This window comes from Pseudonaja textilis, unplaced genomic scaffold (genome assembly GCF_049901715.1).
Source record: "Pseudonaja textilis isolate UNSWEBS1 unplaced genomic scaffold, rPseTex1.2 PTEXSCF26, whole genome shotgun sequence".
NCBI lineage: Eukaryota > Metazoa > Chordata > Lepidosauria > Squamata > Elapidae > Pseudonaja > Pseudonaja textilis.
The window spans coordinates 199,206-221,308 of NW_028262877.1; the positions used below are offsets into that span (position 1 = coordinate 199,206).

General features: G+C 48.7%; 1 protein-coding gene and 1 pseudogene across 2 annotated transcripts in view; one reads left to right on the forward strand and one right to left on the reverse strand.

Annotated features, from left to right (window-relative positions):
- The window catches only part of LOC148123663 (vomeronasal type-2 receptor 26-like), a 13,704-nt pseudogene extending 3,199 nt beyond the window's left edge, over positions 1-10,505 (forward strand). The window contains exons 2-4 of the transcript XR_015740601.1: positions 6,315-6,527; positions 8,408-8,534; positions 9,398-10,505. The product of XR_015740601.1 is annotated as a vomeronasal type-2 receptor 26-like (transcript). The remainder of the gene's footprint in view (positions 1-6,314; positions 6,528-8,407; positions 8,535-9,397) is intronic.
- LOC148123655 (vomeronasal type-2 receptor 26-like) overlaps positions 1-22,103 on the reverse strand; it is a 247,112-nt gene that overhangs the window by 196,770 nt on the left and 28,239 nt on the right. The window lies entirely within an intron of this gene.

Sequence of the window (22,103 nt, forward strand, 5' to 3'; positions counted from 1 at the left end):
GGTCCCATTCAGAAACTCCTTCCTATTGATCTGAGAACTGCAGTTGCACGTAATATCCGTATTTCCCGGATATTTTATTAGGAGAGGCATCACAAAGTGAATCCCTGAGTCCTGATAGGAGATGCCGCATAGCAGGCTGTGAACTCACTGGTGGGATTCAAATATTTTTACTACTGGTTCTGTGGGCATGGCTTGAATTTGTGGGCATGGCTTGGTGGTCGCATGAGCAGATGGGCGTGGCTTTGTGGCCATGTGACTGAGTGGGCTGGGCCAGGGGGCCCTGTGACTGGCAAACCAAATACAATTGGTCCTCGCTTAATGGCCGGTTGCTTAACAAGTGTTCTAATTTATGACTGATCTCCCCAGAGTTACTTGTCCTGTTTTTGGAGTTTTGACAACCATAAACACAAACACACAAACACACATGCACACACAAACACTCACACACAGACAAACACACACAGAGCTTTCTAACCCTGCTATTCTTTGATTCTGTAAGGACCTCCTGCTGGAGAAGGCGGTTGGACTAGATGACCTCTGAGATTCGTTGCATGCCAGCCATAGATTGCTGTGCTACTTCAAAGAGTCTTCTGAAACCAGGATTTGTGTCCTTCCTTCCTCTCCTTTTTTTCTCCCTCCCTCCCTCCCTCCTTCCATGTATTTATCTATCCATCCATATATCTCATTCACTTTCTCCATTCTTCCTCTCTTTCTTTCTCTCTTTCTCTCCCTCTTTCTTTCTTGCTCTTTCTTTTTTTCTTCTCTTGCCCCCCCCCGCTCTTTCTCTCTCTCTCTCTCTCTCTGTCTCACACAAACACACACAGACGCAGAGAGTGGGGGAGAGAGAGGGGAAGATAGGGACCCGGACTCTGTGCTATCCCCCACCGTCCCCTTTCGCTTCTCAGGCCAGGCGAGGGAGGGGAGGGTGAGGGGCAGGGCCAGCTGCTTCAGGAAGGTGAAGAGGCATCAACCAAGCATGGGAGAGTAGAAGCCTGGGAATGGTGGCTCTCAGCTCAGCTGGCCTGAGGGGCTCCTGCAGGCATATCGCGACAAGGGGGACGAGAAGACCCGGGATGTCCGCCCACTCCCCTGCTGGCTGGCCGGGCCGGGCTGGAAGAAGCGCATCCGCCGGGAGAAGGAAGAAAATGTAATCTGCATGAGTAGCGGCGATAAACACAGTGCACATGTGCAACAGCCCTGGGACATCTGCCCGATCTGCGCCACAGCCACCAGGTGGTAGGGAAAGCTAGGAGAGCGACTGGGACAAGCAGGTGACCCGATTCGGGGGTGTGGCCAATGAGGGGTGACCACCGGTTCACCTGAGCCGGTGAGAACCGGTTGAATACCACATCTGCATGAGCTGCAGTTCGAGTGGCCCCTTGACCACAGGGTCCCAGTCTCAGCTCAGGCGCTCTTTCTTTGTATCGGCCCCCTGAAACGGCTCTGGGAACTCCGTTGCAGCTCTCGGAGGTTAATTCCCTTTGGACTTTTGGCAGGGTTATTCGATATAAATATCTCGTTGCTCTAAAGGCTGCTCAAATAAACATTCTTGGGAAGAGCAGCCCCATCTTGTTGGATTTCCAGATCTTTGAGGCCTTGTTTGAGTTCACTAAGTGCACTAACTCATCCCCAATCCTTAAAAGCCCTTCCCTGCAGAAGCCACGGGGGCTGAGTACCAATGAGTAGTTGTGTGTTCATTTTCCCCACAAGAACAACCCTGTGAGTTGAGTTGGGCTGAAAGACTGGCCCAAATCCCCCAGTCTGCTTCATGACCAAGGCGGGACATGAACTCACAGCCTCTTGCTTTCTACTTCAGGGGCTTCACCAGAAGACAAAACTGGCTCCCTTGTATACTTATCAAGCTTGGCACAATCCTTCATCCAGTGCATCATTAATGTTCTTATATGAGATACTATAATTTATGAAATGCTAAAATCCAGATAGTTTTCTACTGCTTTTTAGTCATACATTTTTTCTAGGAGGAAATCATAAATATTTTTCTGGAAAGTTGGTAATGTTTAAATAACATAAAAGTATATTTGCCTGAGAATTGTTATAAATCTTGGGGGGATGAGCGGTCTGCCACCTCCAAGTGGTGTCCCCTGGATGCACGAAGCCGTCAAACGCTGACCGTAACTGAGAGCAGACCCTCCGGACGACAGGCCCACGTGACAGGCGGCTGGAGTACTCAAATGCCGCATCAACATGGTGGAAACGTCCACTACAAAACACACGTCCAATGCTACCGCGTTCGGGCGACTGCGTCCGGGTCCGATGCGCACGGAGACTACCCGATCCGTGTGAAAAACGCAAGCGGGAACAGAGGACTGCCAGACGCTCAAGGTGGCCACCTGGAGCGTGGATTCGCTGACTGGACGCTCGACCGAGATCGTCAGGGCCATGCGGGACAGGAAGCTGGACATCTGCTGCCTCCAGGAAACTCGCTGGAAGGGCAACAAGGCTACGACTATAGAGCGGCTACAAGATCATATACACCAGCTGTAAGGAAAACCGCGGCGGTGTAGCTGTGGTTGTCAGTCCAAGCTGGCAAAGTTCCGTCGCAGAAGTTAAGCGCCTCACAGAGCGACTGATGATAATCGTCGTAGCGACCGAGAGGCAGCGCCTACACATCTTGTCCGCCTACGCCCCTCAGACCGGATGTCACGAGGAGGAGAAGGATACCTTCTGGGAACTGCTCGACATCCAACTCAGGCAGATCCCACACGAAGACGACATCATCATCTCGGGCGACCTGAATGGTCATGTAGGGCGGGACAAAAACGGACACCAGTGCCACGGTGGGCACGGCACAGGCGATACGAATGAGAATGGCCAGAGGATCCTGGACTTTGCCGACTCCCATGATATGACCATCACGAATACCTGCTTCATTAGGCGAGAATCTCAACTCCTCACCTACCATAGCAGAAACGGGAGCCACCACACACAGATCGACTACATCATCGTACGACGAAGAGCCGCTAAAAACGTGCTCAACGCCAAGGTGTACCCGTACGAATCGAGCAGTCAGCAAGCCCAAGACCAGGATTGACAAAAGGAATGCAGACCAGCCACGAATCAAGTGGTGGAACCAGAAGAAGATGGCGGGACCCCTCATCAAACCGGAGCAGTTCCTGCAGATGGTCGACGGGCCACAGGAAGCGTGGTCCATGCTGAAGAGCACTGTTCACACTGCCGGCTGCCAACAGCTTGGTTGCACCAAGCCAGGACGGAGACGCATCGAGCGAGATACATGGCTCTGGACACCGGAAGTACAAGATGCCGTACACCTGAAGAAACGGCTCTACAAGGCCTTTCTTCAGGACAAGACCAGCGAGAAGCTCTGCGAATACAAGGCGGCCAAAAAGGCAGCCAAGAAAGCAGTAGCGACAGCCAGAAGCTCCCACTACGATGACATCTACGAGAAGCTGAACACGCGAGAAGGCGAGAATGAGATCTACCGCCTAGCCAAAAGCAGACACAGGAAGACCCTGGACATTGACCAGTTTCATGGGATCAACGACGAAAGGGGAAATTTGATCGTCAACCCCAGAGACGCTGCGGAGAGGTGGCGGCAATACCGAGAAGATCTCCACCGAGGAGTTCCACACCCACGAACCCGCGAGGTGACCCAGTTGAAGGCCCAGTCTCAGGCATTTATGCCAGCGAGGTCGCCGACGCCATCAAGGCCATGAAAAGCGGTAAGGCAACAGGACCAGGCGACATCCCTGCCGACTTCTGGAAAAAGGCACTACCGGGCTCGGCATTGTGGCTGTGCGAGCTGTTCAACAACATCGTCTCCACGGGAAAAGTGCCACACGACTGGTACCGCAGCACCACTGTTCCGATCTGGAAGGGAAAGGGCAGCCCAGCGGACTGCTCCAACTACAGACCGGTCAGGTTACTGTCACACACTATGAAGAACTTTGAACGCGTCCTTGATAAGCGCATTCGGGACATCGTCGACATCAGCGTCAACCAGGCTGGATTCATCAAGAACTGCGGCACCACCGACGCCATCTTCGGTGTGCGGATGCTGATGGAGGCTCACAGAGAGAAGAAAATCCCGCTCCACACCGCCTTCCTAGACTTGGAAAAGGCCTTGACCGAGTCCCGCATGATCTCATCTGGTACGCACTGCGAGATCACGGCGTGCCTGAGCTGCTCGTACAATGGGTCCAACTCCTATACAGATGTCACAAAAGCCGTGTAAAGCGGCAGCGGGGATATCAGAGGAGTTTAATATTACCGTCGGCGTACACCAGGGCTCTGCTCTCTCACCACTGCTGTTCATTCTGGTGATGGACACAATTACACACGACCTGTACACGCCCGCCCCATGGACGCTGCTCTACGCCGATGATGTGTTCCTGGCCAACCTGTGCAAGGCTGAACTCGAGCACCGAGTCCAACAGTGGCACGACCGCCTCGAGCAGTTCGGGCTCCGGCTGAACCTAAAGAAGTCCGAATACCTGACCACTGACAATGAAATGACAGGCTCCATCCACGTGAACGGGCAGGAGCTACCGCGCGCCTCCACCTTCAAGTACCTGGGAACTACTCTTGGGGAAGAAGGCCTACTACAAACTGAGGTGGCAGCCAGGATCAATGCAGCGTGGGGCAAATGGAAGTCCGTCACGGGCGTCCTCTGTGACAAGAAGATGCCGATGCGCCTGAAGGCGAAAATCTATAACTCTGTGGTGCGTCCCGTGGCCATATACGGCGCAGAGTGCTGGCCGACGACCAAAGAAGTCGAAAGCAGACTCCAGATAATGGAGATGCGAATGCTCCGATGGTCGGTAGGCCTCACCCTACTCGATCGCGTCAGGAACGAAGAAGTGCGTGAGACGGTTCAACGTCGTGCCCATCCCCACGGTCATGAGGCAGTCCCGGCTACGATGGTTCGGCCACGTGAGCCGCGCCAAGGAAGAATCCATCATCAAATCTGTAATGAAGGTGACTGTCGGAGGAGCGAGACCGCGTGGTAGACCTAAACAACGCTGGATGGACACGATCAAGGCCGATCTAGAGATCGTGAAGGCAGACCCGACACACGTGGCAGACAGAGAGGTGTGGAAGCAGTACTCAAGGACATTAGCGGACCTCGCCCGAGCGCGAGACAAACGCTGAAGAAAAAGAAGAAGAAGAATTGTTATAAATCTTGTATAATAGCGATTTATCAACACTATTATATTAATCACAACATAGAAAAATTGATGACTTAATGACAAAATGTTGTATCTTCCCACTTTCATGACAAAGATTAAAAAAACTAAAGATTATTTGAGTACCATTTTTAAATCAGTTTTTATCCACTTAATTATCATACCATCCACCCCTCACTTAACTGGGTTTCTGATCACATCACAAAAGTGTTTGTTACTCTTTCCTGAGATCGAGTTATATCAGCAGTATTTCCATAATGTATTTAGGAAATGAAATAATATGTGAGGATGACCTGCATAGAGCACATAAGTTATATCCCCCCCTTTCCCACAACCCATTTAGAAAGGGCCGTGATAGGAGGGAATGACTTTTGGGGGGTGGAGGAGAGATTCTGCCTGGGGAAGAAGCAGAGAAGAGGAGGACACCTACAGCTGCATAAAAAAAGGGTTGGTGGGAGATTTGTACTTTCTGACTCCCCAAATCCTGTCAGTGCAGCATTACAGCGAAGTGGGCCTAGCTCAGGTTTCCTGTCTGGGCTTCCTGGGAGAGGATGACCCTGACAATTTTCTTCTTCAGAAATCCGTGTTTCTGATAACCAACCTGTTGCTTTCAGGGAGTTCATAAATCTCCTTTTTTATGTTTTTCAACTATATTTTATCAAAATCTATATTGTCAAAATATGATCGACAATTTTTTGTGAACTTTTTTCGTTCACTTGTAAGATAGTGGTAACACCTATTTTCCTAATAAAGCATATCTGTAACTACAGAAGACAGATTCTGTTCTGGACTAGCAGACTCGAAAGCCTGCAACTCTGATTGGCCCGTGAATAGCAGATTGTGATTGGTCACCGCAGACTGATCCGATTGGCTAGTAAACGGGCTGCCACAATTGGCCCAGCCAAGAGCGGCAAACTCAAATCGCCTTCATTGGCTGCCTAGCCGCAGCCAGCCCTATATAAGGGGCTGCTGCAGCTGGGATGTTCCGCTCAGATCTGAAGTCACTAATAAAGAGCTGTTGTTGTTATCTGAGTCTTGCCTCCGTTCTTGAACCATCCTCCCAGATCTAACAGATTCAAATGTGAAAAAGCGTCTGGGATAAGAAACAAAGTTTTCTGCTTTTAAAATTGCTGCATGTTCCCATTCTAGTTCCATCCTTTCCTGGAGAAGAATGAGTTTGTCAATATTTCAGACCTTAAACTCTACATGGACCCAAATGGAGAGGTAGCAGCAGATCTGTTCATTTCGGGCTTCTTGGTTCTTCCCAGGGATGATCCCAGGAGAGAGAATCTGGCGTATTTGCAAAGACAGAGACTTTCTTTCAACCAAGATGCTCTTTCACAGCTAAAGGTTCTCAACAAGGTAGGAGAAAGTTTTGCTGTCTTTTCTCTGTTTTCCAAAGCCTGAGGTCCCATTTCAAGAAGGCTGATGCTATTCCCCAAAGGTGGTTGATCTTCACCGAGAATTGAATCTGGGCAGTAGAAACCGGACTTTTCCCTTAAGCTGCTTGGGAGGCTTCCATATTGTTCCATTTTGTGGACCACATACAATTAAGGGTCTCCATCAAATGGGTGAGAAACCCACAAGGGCTGGGGAATGTGTCCCTAGTAGCTTCTGGCTGTTTGCTCCTTGTGCCCAGAAGAGCAACGAAGGTGGCAATTCTGCTGACCGGGGCCTGAATCCAGGCTTGGACTGTATCGGATGGGATTGAATCGTGATTGGACGGAGGTCCTTTTGGCCCCATTGGGGGAAAGAAGCTTCCTCTCATCCTGCTTGGGGAAAAGTGTCCCCTGAAGGGGCAGCTCCATAATCTGGGAGGCTCTTAAGGAGGCCAGACCTGGCCAGAGCTCTCCATGCCTCCCTTTCACCCTCCCTGGGATGGAGCAATGGGCCTTCTGCTCCTAGGAAGCAGCTCCAAGGCTTTCAGTTCACCTGAAATTATCAAGATTGTTCTGATATCACACCTTCAAATTATGGGTGTAAGAAGAGGGGAGAAATGCGTGTTAATGGGGTCATGAGAAGGAACCGGCTGGTTATCACTTAATGCTGAAATCTTTTCTCAGTTCCATCCAGGAATGGGATTCAAATTTTGTAACAACCGGTTCTGTGGGCGTGGCTTAATTTATGGGTGTGGCTTGGTGGCCATGTGACTGGGTGGGCTGTGCTTTGGCATTTGCTTGAGGAGCATCTCCCCATGCGCATGCACCCTCCCGGCCCTGCCACAACCGCTGGTTATGAGAGGAGGAGGAGGAGGAGGAGGAGGAGGAGGAGGAGGAGGAGGAGGATCGCCTGTTCAGCCTGTCTGGATTCCAAAAACAAGAAATGAAAGAAGTAACAAAGAGTCTTTCCCGGCACAGTGAAAAGTTTGCAACTTTCTCTCCAATGGGGAAATGGGCGGCTCTCTCTGGCAGAGAAGTAGCCCGCTTGAATCCTGTTTCTCTCTGCCACCCTGAGCTGTGCCAGGAAAGACTCTCTTGCTCTCACAGCAGTAGGAGGACACGAGACTCGCCACATCTCTTGCAGTACAGCGAAATGTAGCTCAGGTCCCCACCAGTCTGCATCTCGCCCCCTGCCTGGATTCACCGCAGATACTGGGCCTTCCCTGCTGGGGGTGAGGGCGGCGGGTGGTGGCAGCAAAAGGCAAGTGGGGTTGGGGGGTTAAAGGTGACCGGCAGTGGCAAATAGGCAACTGGGCCCCAGAGCTTGCAGAGCCTCCCTCACCCAGAGAGATCAGGCAGGGCCACAGCGGAAGGCATGCAGCAATGGCTGGCCTGGCGAGTGGGCAAAAGCAGGCTGTAAGCCATGCCACGCATGCATGATAAGGACTGACTGGGCGCGGAGGGGAGGGGCAGGTGGAGAGGGGAGGGGCCAGTCAGTGGTGCAATTTGCCAGTTCTCTGAACTACGCAGAATCATAACAACCGGTTCTATAGAATAGACAGAACCAGTACAATCCCACCACTGGTTCAATCTCTCCAGACTTTTCTATTTAATGAAGGCCTTTTTTTTTTTTTTTTTTTGGCAATGTGAGATGCCAAAAGCAAAAGAGAGGAACTAAAGGAAGAATCTTCCAGAAGTTATATCTCCAACCATTTGGAAATAGTGAGAGATTTTGTCTTTACTTAAGTGAAGACCAGAGGCTAATATCTAATATCTTGTCTAATATCCATTTTTACCTCCATTTTCCATGGACGGAGAGTCCTAACACATTTCCTTTGGCAATCCTGTTTTTTTTCTGCTCAGTCCTTTCCTCAATCTGAATGTGTGGAAAGTTGTCATCCTGGATTTGTCAAGAGGGCTCGAGAAGGAGAGCCAGTTTGCTGTTACGACTGTGTTCCTTGTCCGGAGGGGACCTTCTCCACTCAGAAAGGTGGGTGACACCAGAGGAAAATGGGAGGCCTGGTGGAACTGGATCCATCCAGAGCATTGTCATGAAAGTGTGAATTAAAAAAGACTTTGAAGCATAATTGATTTCCGGTTTATTTCCAAAATGCCCCATTTCTTCTCTAAACAGAAGAGCAAAAAGACTGTGAAGGAAGGGCTGGATAGAGAGAGGTGGCAGTGGAAGATTGGGCAGGATTTACTACTGCCAGAGAAAATATTTCTTCTTTTTACCTTGGATGTGTCCTTCCTTCCACATTTACTTCTCTAGGAACACCCGAGTTCCTTGAAACACGAGGAATTGTTTTAGGTCCACCTCCCGAATGGAGGATTGCAATGCAGTCTACATGGGTTCCCTTTGAGGAACACTGAAAAGGTATTGCTGATATAGGAGATACACAATGTGGTGGCATGGATAGTGATGCCTGTTTCTGGCTGCACCCGTATCACCACTGCTCCAATGGCCATTCCAAATTATTTGCAGCAGTCACTTGATCTGCCAGCATCCTCTGAGGCAAGTATGACAAGAATTGACACCTGACAGATACGTTTCTCTAGAAAGATTAATTGATTCATTATTTACCTTTAGTAATGGAGGTTCCTATCAATATTCTGAACATTACAAAGGAAATCTTTCAAGTCCTAAGCCTTCACTCAATTTCATAGCCTGTCAAAAATATACCATAGCTATATTTTTTAACAAGTGATACACTTATTTTCTGTCTCTGGAGATATAAAGAAATCCATCCCAGAAAATGCTCTCAATAATCACTTGTTGCCAAAGAACGTACAATATATCTTGAAATGCAAAGGACAAAGAAATATGCGGTTGGTTTTTTTCCTCCCCCTCAGATACAGAAAAATGCACCAAGTGTCCAGATGATAAATACCCAAATAAAGAAAGAGTCCAATGTATCCCCAAAGTGATAACCTTCCTGTCTTATGAAGAACTTCTGGGCATCATCCTGGTCTCTTTTGCCCTATTCTTGTTCCTAACCACAAGCCTTGTTTTAATCATCTTCATTAAATACTGAGAAACTCCCCTTGTCAAAGCCAACAACCGGGACCTCTCCTACATCCTCCTGGTCTCCCTCCTGCTTTCCTTCTTGTCTTCTTCTCTTTTCATTGGTCAACCAAAGAAAGCCACCTGCCTTCTCCGACAAACGGTTTTCAGCATCATCTTCTCGGTCGCTGTTTCTTCTCTCTTGGCCAAAACCATCACAGTGGTGCTGGCTTTCCTGGCCACAAAACCAGGAAACCGAGTAAAGAGATGGTTGGGGAAGAGCTTGGCCAACTCCATCATCCTTTCTTCTTCTGCTATCCAAATTCTCATTTGTTCCATCTGGCTGGGAGTTTCTCCCCCCTTCCCTGACTCTGACCTCCACTCCCAGCCTGGAGAGATCATCCTGCAATGCAATGAAGGGGCCGTTGTCATGTTCTACGTCACCCTCAGCTGCATGGGCTTCCTGGCTGCCATCTGCTTCACGGTGGCTTTCCTGGCCAGGAATCTGCCTGGGGCCTTCAACGAAGCCAAGCTGATCACCTTCAGCATGCTGGTCTTCTGCAGTGTCTGGGTGACTTTTGTGCCCACCTACCTCAGCACCAAAGGGAAACACATGGTGGCTGTGCAGGTCTTCTCCATCCTGGCCTCCAGTGCTGCTCTACTGGTCTGCATCTTCATCCCCAAGTGCTACATTATCCTTCTGAGGCCAGAGCTGAACACAAAGGAGCATCTCACAGCCAGAACAAATGTAAAAACATGAGATATAGCATCATTATGATAGTGGAAGAATTGTTAATGTTTCTTTTATTTGATTTCCATTTAGATAGTATGCAGGAGTCAAAGAAAATGATATCTGTATGTTTCAAAATGGGGAATTGTTGAATGACTGGAATTCTTGTAGTTCCCTCCCCTTTCAATAAATATTGCTAAAGAGACCTCTGTAAAATTGAGAGGAATTCAGTTGTTCAGCAACAGATACTGAACTTGACACCTTATTAAAAAATGATTGATGTACTTGTTCCAACCGACAGCAGCTAAACATGTGGGTGGGTGTGAGAGAATGAATAGGAAAAGAGGTCAGGAGGAAGCTGTGGGAACCAAACACCAGCCTGTTTGCCTGATCCTCTCCCTAAAAATGCTGGAATGATGTGAAATGCCATGTTTTTATTTTATTAAATTATTTTATTAAATTATTAAGGACTATATTAAATAGAAAAGTCTCGAGAGATGGAACTAGGGGTGAGATTCTACTGGTTCTGTCCAGTTCTATAGAACTGGTTGTTATGATACTGTGCAGTTCAGAGAACCAGCAAATCGCACCACTGGCTGGCCCTGCCCCTCTTCTCCCGCCCCTCCCCTCTGTGCCCAGTCAGTCCTTATCGTGCATGTGCAGCATTGCCTGCAGCCTGCTTTTGCACACTTGCCAGGCTAGCCATTGCTGCATGCCTTCTGCTGTGGCCCTGCCTGATCTCCCTCGGTGAGGGAGGCTCTGCAAGCTCTGGAGCCCAGTCACCAACCTGCCACTGCCAGTCACTTCCCCCCTCCACTTGCCTTTTGCTGCCACCACCTGCCCCCCTAACCCCCAGCAGGGAAGGCCCATCAGCTGCGGTGAATCCAGGCGGGGGGGAGAGATGCAGACTGGTGGGGACCTGAGCTACATTTAGCTGTACTGGAAGGCATGTTGAGAGGCTCAAGTTCTCCTACTGCTGGGAGAGCAAGAGAGTCTTTCCCCGCACAGTTCTGGGCGGCAGAGAGAAACAGGATTCAAGCGGGCTGTGTCTCTGCCGCCGAGAGCTGCCTGTTTCCCTATTGGAGTGGAAGTTGCAAACTTTTCACTATGCTGGGAAAGATTCTCTTCCTTTCCCAGCATCAGGAGAATAAAAGCCTTTCTACATGTCCTCCCGTACAGCGAAATTTAACTGGGATTCACCGCAGCTGCTGGGCCGTGCCGGTGGGGGACATAGGTGTGGGGGGACAACCAGGGAGCATGGCTCATCTGCCTGCCATCCCTTCCCTCTCCTGATCGCAGCCCCTTTGTTGGTCCCTGAACAATCACCCCTGGATGGCCCTGCCACACCCATCCGGTCGCACCCATTTCGGCAACAGGCTTCGTCGTTTTGAATGATTTGGGAAAGGAGGTGGAGGGTCCTGCAGTGGCCAGCACAGGAGCACTGCTGAGAAGTGGGGAAGTGGCCTTCTAGTGGTCCGACCTGGCATTCAGGCCGCTGGTGGGCCACGGGAAGTCAGAGCATCGAGGGAAAGGGGGATTGCCAGGGGAGCCACTCTCTCCGTGCCGAATTGGGACCATTTGGGGTAGTCCTAGGAATTGGGTGAGATGAGGTGCAACTCCTTGCCTTCTTAACTCAGGGAATGGCCATTTTCTGCAGGAGGAGGACTGCGGAGGGGGGAAGGTCTACCTGAGTGACTGCGGTGTCTTTGCCAGATTATTTGGACTCTTACAAGTGAGTGCAGCTAAAGGCACTGCTGTCACATGTCAGCCCAAGCCTCAACCCATGGTCTCATAACGCCAACACCAAAGAAGTGGGAGATCAGGTGAACCTGTGGTGCAATGCTCACTGGGATCTCAGTCGCTCCAGGTCATCCAACCTAGTGAAGAGCACCAAAGAGAGCTTGCTGGCTTGGCCATGCTGCGACTTTGAGATACACACACACAGAGAGAGAGAGAGACAGACAGACAGACAGAAAGACAGAGAGACAAACAAACACACAGAGTGGGGGAGAGAGCGTGGAAATAGGGACCCGGCCGCTTCGCTATCACCCTTATCTTCTCGCACTGCTCCATTTTGTGAACCATCTATGGTTTAGTGTTGTGGCTCTGGGCTTGGATTCAGCTCCTGTGATTGATATGAGTTCAAGTGAAGACATCATGGCAGAACAATATGAGCCGGCCTGGCTTACTGATTGGACTGATAACCAGGATGAGGAGATGGATGTGACAAAGGATGACAGACCTGATGTATTAGAATTGTCAGGACCTTTGACCTCCTCTGTTTCCTTATCTGATCAACAGCCGGGAATGGCTGACAGGGAAGTTTTGAGAGAGTCTTCTAGTGGAGATGAGAACTTGGAAAATTTGTGGTTAAATGTAAAAAATAGAAGACCGTTGAAAAGGCAAAATCAGCTGGAGCGAATGAGAAGGGCAAGTCAGTAAATTAGCACATTGCCTTAATGAGTATAAAAGGACACAGCTGGGCTGGTACATTTTGCCAGGAACAAAATAACTATTTGAGTGAAGACGTTACAGCAAGGAGCTCTGAGGCTGGAGATTTATTGCCAGGACTAGTTTGTCGGACAGAGTAAAGATTTATGCTGTGGTTTCTGCCAGCTGTTATCTTGTAAGACTTCTTTCCGTTTGATTTACTTGTGAAACGGCTGCTTTCTGTTTTGTTTCTTTGAATTTCGAAGGGGAGTCATAACAGTTTAGTATCTCCTTCAAACTGGTGAGAAACCCACAAGGGCTGGAGAATGTGTCACTAAGAGCTCCAGTTTTGTTTGCTCCTTGTGCCCAAAATGGCAAAGAACAAGGGAATTCTGTTGAGCAGGGCCTGAATTCAGATGAATTTGAATCATGATTGGTTAGAGGTCCTTTTGGTCCCATTGGAGAGAAGCTTCGTCCTGCTTGGGGAAAAGTGTCCCCTGAAAGGGCCGGTTCATAGTTGGGGAGGTTCTTAAAGAGACCCGACCTGGTCAGACTTATCCATGCCTCTCTTTTACACACACACACACACACACACACACACACACACACACACACACACACACAAAGTTGGGGGGGAGGGGGAAGACAGGGAAAGACGCAGAGAGAGAGAGAGTGATACAGAGAGGGGAGAAAGAGAGAAAAAGAGGGAATGAGAGAGGAAAAAGAGACAAGAAAGAAAACAGAAAGAGAAAGAAAAGAGAGAAAGGAAGCAAAAGGAAGAAAAGGGATAGGCAAAGACAGGGAGAGATGGAAGGAAGGAACAAAGAAAGAATAAGAAAGAAAGGGGGATGTTATGTCCTTGGGGCTGACACAAGTTCCCAACCAGGTCCGTCCATACCGCAGGGGCGTTTGCCACTCCCATTGGCTGGCTCCCTTCGACAGCCGGCTATAAAAGCCGGTTGCTAGGTCGAGCCAGTTGCTGTTCGCTGAGCAGGTCTGCGTGTTAGTATGCAGACGCGACAGCCCCCTTTATTCCCTGAATAAAGTGTGTTCTTGTAACGCTCTGGTGTGGCCTCCCATTATTTCTGAGCTATAACATTGGCGACGAGGATGGGATCAGGCCAACCAGCAGTAACTATCAAAAGAGCTGAAGACACACACCTAACACTGAGCCGTAGCCGCGCCGTTGAGAGCTCGGTCAGTCGTTGATTGCGGAAGTGAAAGTGGAGCATTGTAGCCGCTCAGTTAGAAAGCTACTTGGTGAAAGTAGGGCGCTGAGAGCCTCAGCCGCCAGCGTTCATGAGCACAGAATTCAACCGTTGCTGTTTGAATTCTGTTGTTAGCGAAGCTCGGCGCCGCACTCACGGCCGCCAGAATATATTGGGCGCGCAGTTTGAATAGCTGTCAGCACGACACTACAGCTATAGCCACCTACGCCCTTGTGAGGGCGCGAAATTCAAACTGAAGTCAGTTACGGCGCTATAGCCATAGCCGCCAAGAGTCACATAGAGCGCGTAACACAGAGAGAACCTCTAAGAGCTGTAAGCACTAAGCAAGGTAGGTGCTGCAGCTACAGCCGCCACACTCATCAGGGCCTCGTATTCCCAGAGAGATTGGTCAGTCTACCAACAGACTGAAAACCCAAAATGAATTCAAATCCGGCGTTCCCGCCATTTAAGCCAGATGAAGAAAAGTGGGACTCTTACAGAAACCGCTTCAATCACTACATTGATGCCATCGGTCTGGCCGATGCCACGGAGCACAGGAAGAAGTCGTACTTCCTGAGCTACTGCGGGGCCACAGTCTTCGATACCGCCACAGCGCTATTCGCACCTAGAGAGATAAAGAACGTCCCTTGGGCCGAGCTGTTGGAGACACTCTCCAACCATTACTCCCCTAAGCCATCGCAGATCGCGAGACGTTTTGCCTTTCGTATGAGGAAGCAAGCTGATGGGGAATCCATCAATCAGTATATGGCCGCCCTGAGAACCGCAGCTCTCCACTGCGAATTTAAAAATTACTTGGATGACATGCTCCTTGATCAACTCGTCTGTGGAGTCAAAGATTTAAGGTTACAGAGGCGTTTGCTGGCTAGAAAAGATCTCAACCTCTCCCAAGCGGTCGAAGAAGCCCTGGCCGCAGAGCTAGCAACCCATTCAGCCGCTGAAATCCAAGGGATCTCGCCCAAACCCAGTCCGGTCACAGTTCATTCCGAGGAAGTGGTGAGCGAAGTAGACCCCACCGAACACTCAGAAGTTCATCGCCTCAAACCATCCAGGCAACCACAGGTAGGAGCAAGGCCGGGGAGCAGCAACGCGCCTAAACACATCCTGTTGTGTCTCTCCTGCGGGGGTTCCCATGCCAGAACGACTTGCAGGTTCAGAAACGCTACCTGCAACAATTGCGGCAAGAATGGCCACATCGCCAGGGCCTGCCAGGCAGCACACGTGACTCCACAAAAGTCGTCGTCCTCTTACGCCCCTCCGGGGCCACCAAGGCAAGTAGAAAATTGTTATACGTGCTACCAAGCTAACCACACTTTTTTGACACCTAACAAAATCACACTCTCTATTCATTTAGAAGGTAAACCGTGTCTTATGGAAGTTGATACGGGTCAGCGCTCTTGATCATCTCATGGAACACGCTTAAGAAAATCCGACCCAGCCTGTCCAGAAACCAGCTCCAGAAGAGTCGTCTCACCTTGAGGGACTATCAAGGAAAGAATATTCCAGTACTAGGAAAAGGCAAGTTCCTCGTTAAATTCAAATCCTTTAAAGGCCATCTGCCTTTGGTGGTTGTTGACGGTGCCCTCCCTAGCCTTTTGGGGTTGGATTGGTTCCCATATCTCGGCCTTAGCTTAACGGGAGTTCATGCTGTCTCAACTTCCGATATCGACTCCCTATTTACTGACTACGCTGACATGTTCAGCAATGAATTAGGTTGTTACAATGGCACACCCATTTCTTTTTCAGTGGACCCCCAAGCAGTTCTCGTCCATTTAAAACCACGTAGAGTGCCATTTGCACTTCGCCCTAAACTGGACGCGGAACTGGACACATTGCTCAAACAGGGGGTGATTGAGCCCACAGATTTTGCTAAGTGGGAGACCCCAATTGTCACACCCCTAAAAAAAGACGGCAGTTTAAGAATTTGTTCTGATTATAAGACCACAATTAACCGCTACCTACAGGTTAGCGCTTACCCAGTTCCAGTAATCCAACACTTACTCCACACATTTGAGCCTGGTACTATATTCGCCAAATTGGATATGTCACAGGCGTATCAGCAATTTCCTGTTGACAGCCAAACGGCCGAATTACAAACTATTGTCACTCACAGAGGGGCATTCCGATGCAAGTGCCTCCAATTTGGCATTAGCGTAGCCCCAGGCATTTTTCAGTCATTGATGGAACGGATACTGCAGGGCCTCCCTGGCGTGGTTCCGTACTTTGATGACATTTTAGTTTCAGCCAGGGACAGACCCCAACTTTTCCACAGAGTCAGAGCGGTGTTGGATAGGTTCAGGCAGCATGGCCTCAAACTAAAAAGGGAGAAGTGTGCCATCGCCACTAAGCAGGTGGACTTTCTTGGGTATAAAATAGACGCCTCTGGCATCCACCCGGTGGAATCTAAAGTTAAAGCAATTCACGAGGCACCCACTCCTTCCACCAAATCAGAACTACAGGCTTTCCTGGGCTTGCTAAACTTCTATGCGTCGTTCCTACCCCACAAAGCGTCAGTAGCCGAACCATTGCATAGACTTCTAGACAAAAACACTCCATGGCATTGGGGACCCAAAGAGGAATACGCCTTTAAGGCAGTCAAATCGCTGCTCACCTCAGACGCTGTACTAATACAATTCAACCAGTGCCTTCCTCTAGTCTTAGCCGCAGACGCCTCACCTTTCGGGATTGGGGCTGTCTTAAGCCACAGACTTCCCAACGGCTCCGAAGCTCCAATCGCATTCTTTTCCAGAACCTTTTCACCAACCGAGCATAATTACAGCCAAATTGACAAAGAAGCCCTAGCCGCCGTCGCTGCGGTTAAAAAATTCCATGAATTTCTTTTTGGTCACAAATTCGAACTTATCACAGATCACAAACCACTGTTGGGGCTACTCTCAGGTGAAAAACAAACACCTCAAGTCTTGTCACCCAGGATGACTAGGTGGACCCTATTCCTGGCGGCTTACTCGTACAAGCTCGTTCACCGCCCAGGAAAAAACCTTAGTCACGCCGACGCCCTCAGCCGCTGCCCATTGCCAGCCCCCGTGGAGGACCCGGACCCGGTCCATGCCATCTTCGATGTCAGCGAGTTCAACATTCCAGTCACCGCAGGCGACATCGCCCTCCACTCCAAAAAAGACAAACTTATCGCCCAGGTTCTGGACTGGGTACGGAGGGGGTGGCCGGGCACTAACCTCTCAACTGAATTCTCACGGTTTAAAACCCGTCAGCAAGAACTTTCCAGTTTACAGGGCTGCCTACTATGGGGGACCAGAGTTGTCATCCCAAACCCCCTGCGCACATCCGTCCTGAAGGCGCTACACGAAGGGCACCCTGGCATTGTCCGGATGAAAGCGTTGGCTCGGAGTTACGTCTGGTGGCCGGGCATGGACGATGAGATCGCCAAATGGGTAAGCTCTTGCCGTCCCTGTCAGGAATCTAGACCAGCACCACCAATCACCACCCCAACCAAATGGGAAAGTGCCAACGCACCGTGGTCCCAGTTGCACATTGACTTGGCCGGGCCATTCCATGGCAAGACCTTCTTGGTGGTCGTGGATTCGTTTTCCAAATGGATCGATGTAGCCCTCCTACCCACGACCACCACCCGAGCAGTCGCCCAGGCTCTGACCCACTTATTTGTTACACATGGGCTGCCTGACACCATAGTCTCAGACAATGGCCCCCAATTTACATCTACAGAATTCAGCCGGTATGTCGCCAACCTGGGCATCCGGCACATCCTAACGGCCCCCTTTCATCCCGCTAGCAATGGGTTGGCGGAGAGAGCCGTTAGGTCTGCAAAAGAGGCGTTGGCCAGATTCAATCAAGAAGACTGGCACTCCAGACTCTCCCGTTTCCTTTTAAGCCAACACTCGACCCCATGTACAGTTACTAACAAATCTCCTGCCGAGCTACTGATGGGCAGACGCCTAAGGACAGTGTTAGATAGACTGCATCCCCACTATTGCCCTGACATGCCAATCGGTTCTGACAGTAGGGTCAGAGGTTTTGTATTGCAGGACCAAGTGTTTGTCAGGAACTATGCCGGCGATCCGCTATGGGTACCTGGGAAGATCGTGGCCATCACCGGTCCGAGATCGTACCGAATCCAACTGGAGGACGGGCGCATTTGGCGTAGGCATCTGGACCAGATTAGAAGGCGCCAGAGCGGCCATGCCAACGCTGACCCATGGACTCCAGTAACTCTCCAAGTACCGCACCAGAATCCGAGCTGGGACCACCAGAGGGGCCAGTCATCACCGACCGAGCCGGGGGAGTGGACGGTAGACCGGGACCATCCGCCAGAGACTCCACCCTTACCGACCAACGATACCGCCGGGTTGCGGGACAATGACTGCTTGACAACCCTACCCGAGGACTGTGACTGCTCCCAGGCACCTAGCCAGGCCCCAGAACAATCCTACTCTCCGGCAAATCCCATTCCTGATTCCCTGAACTCTGTGCCACTTAGTGACTCGCCAGAATTGCGCCGGTCCGGGCGCCCGCATAGACCACCAGCATATTTAAAGGACTATTCATGCTCGTATCTGGGGGGAAGGGGTGTTATGTCCTTGGGGCTGATACAAGTTCCCAACCAGGTCCGTCCATACCGCGAGGGCATTTGCCGCTCCCATTGGCTGGCTCCCTTCGACAGCCGGCTATAAAAGCCGGTTGCTAGTTCGAGCCAGTTGCTGTTCGCTGAGCAGGTCTGCGTGTTAGTATGCAGACGCGACAGCCCCCTTTATTCCCTGAATAAAGTGTGTTCTTGTAACTCTCTGGTGTGGCCTCCCATTATTTCTGAGCTATAACAGGGGAGAATGGAGAAAGTGAATGAGATATATGAATGGATAGTTAAATACATGGAAGGAGGGAGGGAGGGAAAGAGAAAAAAGGGAGAGGAAGGAAGGATATAAACCCTGGTTTCAGAAGACTCTTTCAAGCAGCAATCTTCAAACTCAGGAGCTTCATGTTGCAGACGTACAAAATCCTCTTTCAACCTCCTTCTTTGAGACCTGGGGATGCAGAAACCCATATCCCATGTTCCCCTGCCTCCCTTTCTTTTGTTTTAATAATTCATCTTTCATGTCCAATTTCATATCGTATTATTACTTATTCCATTTTCCTTTAAATATTCTCAAATATTCTTATATTCATTACACTTATCCAATTCCAATTCATATAACTTATTTCATTTTTCCTTAAATATTCTCATATCTTGTTTTACAGTATTATCTAAGGTTCTTATTTCATTTCTATATTCAGTACATATATTTACTTTTATCTGTCACATTTGCAATTTCATCACATGCTATTATTCCATTCAGTGTTCAATAGGTTCCATCCTAATTCTAATTACCAGATGTCCCCTTTAATTGTCAATTCGAGCTTGCCACCCCTTTGCCTTATCCACTCCCCCAATTTATTCCCTTTAAAATCATTATAAAGTTTTACCATAGTACTGTCATTTTTTAATTATCACATTCTACATTAATAACAATCTAACTACTACATATCACACATGTATTTATGTATATGTGTGTGTGTGTGTGTGTGTATGAGATTCCGCATGGTATTTTTTTTCTCAATTACATTCTAAATCATCTATTTCAAAAATATTTATTCAATTTTGGAAACTGATAATAGTCTTTCCATTACAATTCTGCATTTTAACTTTATTCACTGCTTTATTAAATATAAATTAATATTCTTACAGTAAATTCCCATTTCCATATCTATTTCAATTAAATCTATGTCTGGTTTAACAATAATCCTTAAAAGAAAAATATCAGTTCCATTCTTTTCCATTTTTAAATCTATCTTCTTATATATCACGACACGTTACCTTGCAGAATCCCCCTTCCTCTTCTTCTCCTATCCATTGTCTCTCATTCTCCTGACTATATAATTTTTTTTCATTGTTGTTTGCTTTCCACTTCCCATCATTTTCTGGTCCTTTCTCTTAATTCCCCTTTTTTCCTTTATAATTTCTCTCCATTTCTTATTCCAATTATTTATTTTATCCCCCTCCCTCTCTTGATTTCTCCTCTGTAATTCCCACTTCTGCTGTTTCCTTTTCCTTTCTTTAATTTTCCAAACAATTCCCCCTTTAATTATTACATCAAACCTCAAATTTTTAACTTTAATTCTTTTTTTCTTGTTTTAATGTTGTTCCACTTGTTCTTTAGGGCTGGTTTCCTCTTTATTTCACTCCTCCCCCTCGGTTTCTCTTTGTTCTTCTTTAATCTGCATTACCATTTCTAATTTTTGTAGTATAATGCTGTACATCTCCAAGCTTTCTTTCATCATTTCCTTCCTATTTTGTTGTTCCAATTTTTATTTCCACACACATTTCTCCCATTTTGTACACTACTTCTTTTATTTTCCTTTCTTTAATATTTATGTCCAATCCAATTGTCTAGTAGTTTATTGCAACCAGCGTCCTTTATATTAAATTTCAACAGTCAGTGTCCATAAATCTTTGTTTCCAGCTTCCTTCTGTTGATTTCTTTTCCAACTTTTTCCCAAAGTCACCAAATAATCCCAGGGCAATTTCTTCATGTATCCTTTTTCCCTTGTAATATTCTAGTATTTCACTTTTCAGGGTTTTTATTTTATTATAATGGAATTCCTTTTGTTTCCTTTCAAATTCCAATTTTAAAAAGACTTTTCAAAGAGTCACTGAAATTTTCCCTTTGCCATTAAATGGCAGGCTCAGTTCTGTTTCCACGTTCCACCCTTTCTTTTCCCTTTTTCCCTTTTAAAACTTTCATTAATTTCATTAATTCCAGTTATTAGCTATTCTTTCTGTTCTGGACTAGCAGGCTCGTAGCCTACAAATCTGATTGGCCCGCTGAAAGCCGATCGTGATTGGTCGCCATAGACTGATGCGATTGGCTAGTAAACGGGCTGCCGCGATTGGCCCTGCCAAGAGCGGCAAACTCAAATCGCCTTCATTGGCTGCCTAGCCACAGCCAGCCCTATAAAAGGGGCTGCTGTGGCTGGGTTTAGTTGCTCAGACCTGAAGTCACAAATAAAGAGCTTTAGTTGCTGTCTGAGTCTTGCCTCCGTTCTTGAACCGTCCTCCCAGATATAACACTGGTGACGAGGATGGGATGTGGAGGCAACAGAAGCTATTAAATTGAGCTAGCTGAAGGAGCACGTGGCTGACAGAGCGCAACGATGGCGACATGGCCAGCAGCGCTATACCACCCGCACCATTCGATCCAGCTAGCGAGGACTGGGACTCATACATGGACAGATTTCAAATGTTCCTGGAGTCCAACAACCTCAAAGATGCCACACCCAGCAAGAAACGAGCCGTTTTTCTAACCCATTGTGGATCAGCCGTTTTTAAGATGGCTAAAGCACTAGCGAAACCAGCTGAAGTTAAAACGAGGGATTGGGACACCCTTGCTCCCATCCTGCGCAACCATTACACCCCAGCAGTACCAACTCTCATTCGGAGGCATGATTTTTATCAGAGGGACTAACGTGAAGGTGAGAGCATTGGGGATTTTGTGGCAGACCTGAGGAACCTGGGTGGCTTGTGTGGCTTCGCCAACCTCGAGGAAGCCATGAGAGATTGCATCGTCCTTGGCCTCAGAGACCCAACCACTCAGAGCAAGATCATGGCCAAGGGAGACATCTCGCTTGCAGATGCCATAGCAGACGCCACAGCAGCCAAAGCCACTCATAAATTGGCAGCACGAATGCGTCGAACCAGCGGGACCAACCGCCAACCCACCAATGATGCTGGGAAACCTCCAGACAAGTACACATCAACCACCCATCACAAAGACGTCGAGTCATCCTCAGATAGCGAGGAAGAAGAAGTTCACAGGCTCCGGTCAGAACATGAGCAATGGGACCAGCGGGGTCGCAAAGCCAACTACCAATGCGCCAGATGCGGGGGAAACCATCCCCAATCCGAATGCAGATTCTTAGATGCCATATGCCGTTTTTGTGAGAAACGGGGACACATCGCGAAGGTATGCAGAAACAAGAGAAATTCCAGCCCCAGACGGAGAGGGAGCAGCCCAAAGAGAAACTATGGCAACGCCACCATGCAGAGGGACCACCCTAGCAACGAGTGGAACCGGTACAGCAGACCCCGAAGGTTTAACAATGCCCCCAGACGAGAGGAGGCTCATCAAACCATCATCATCG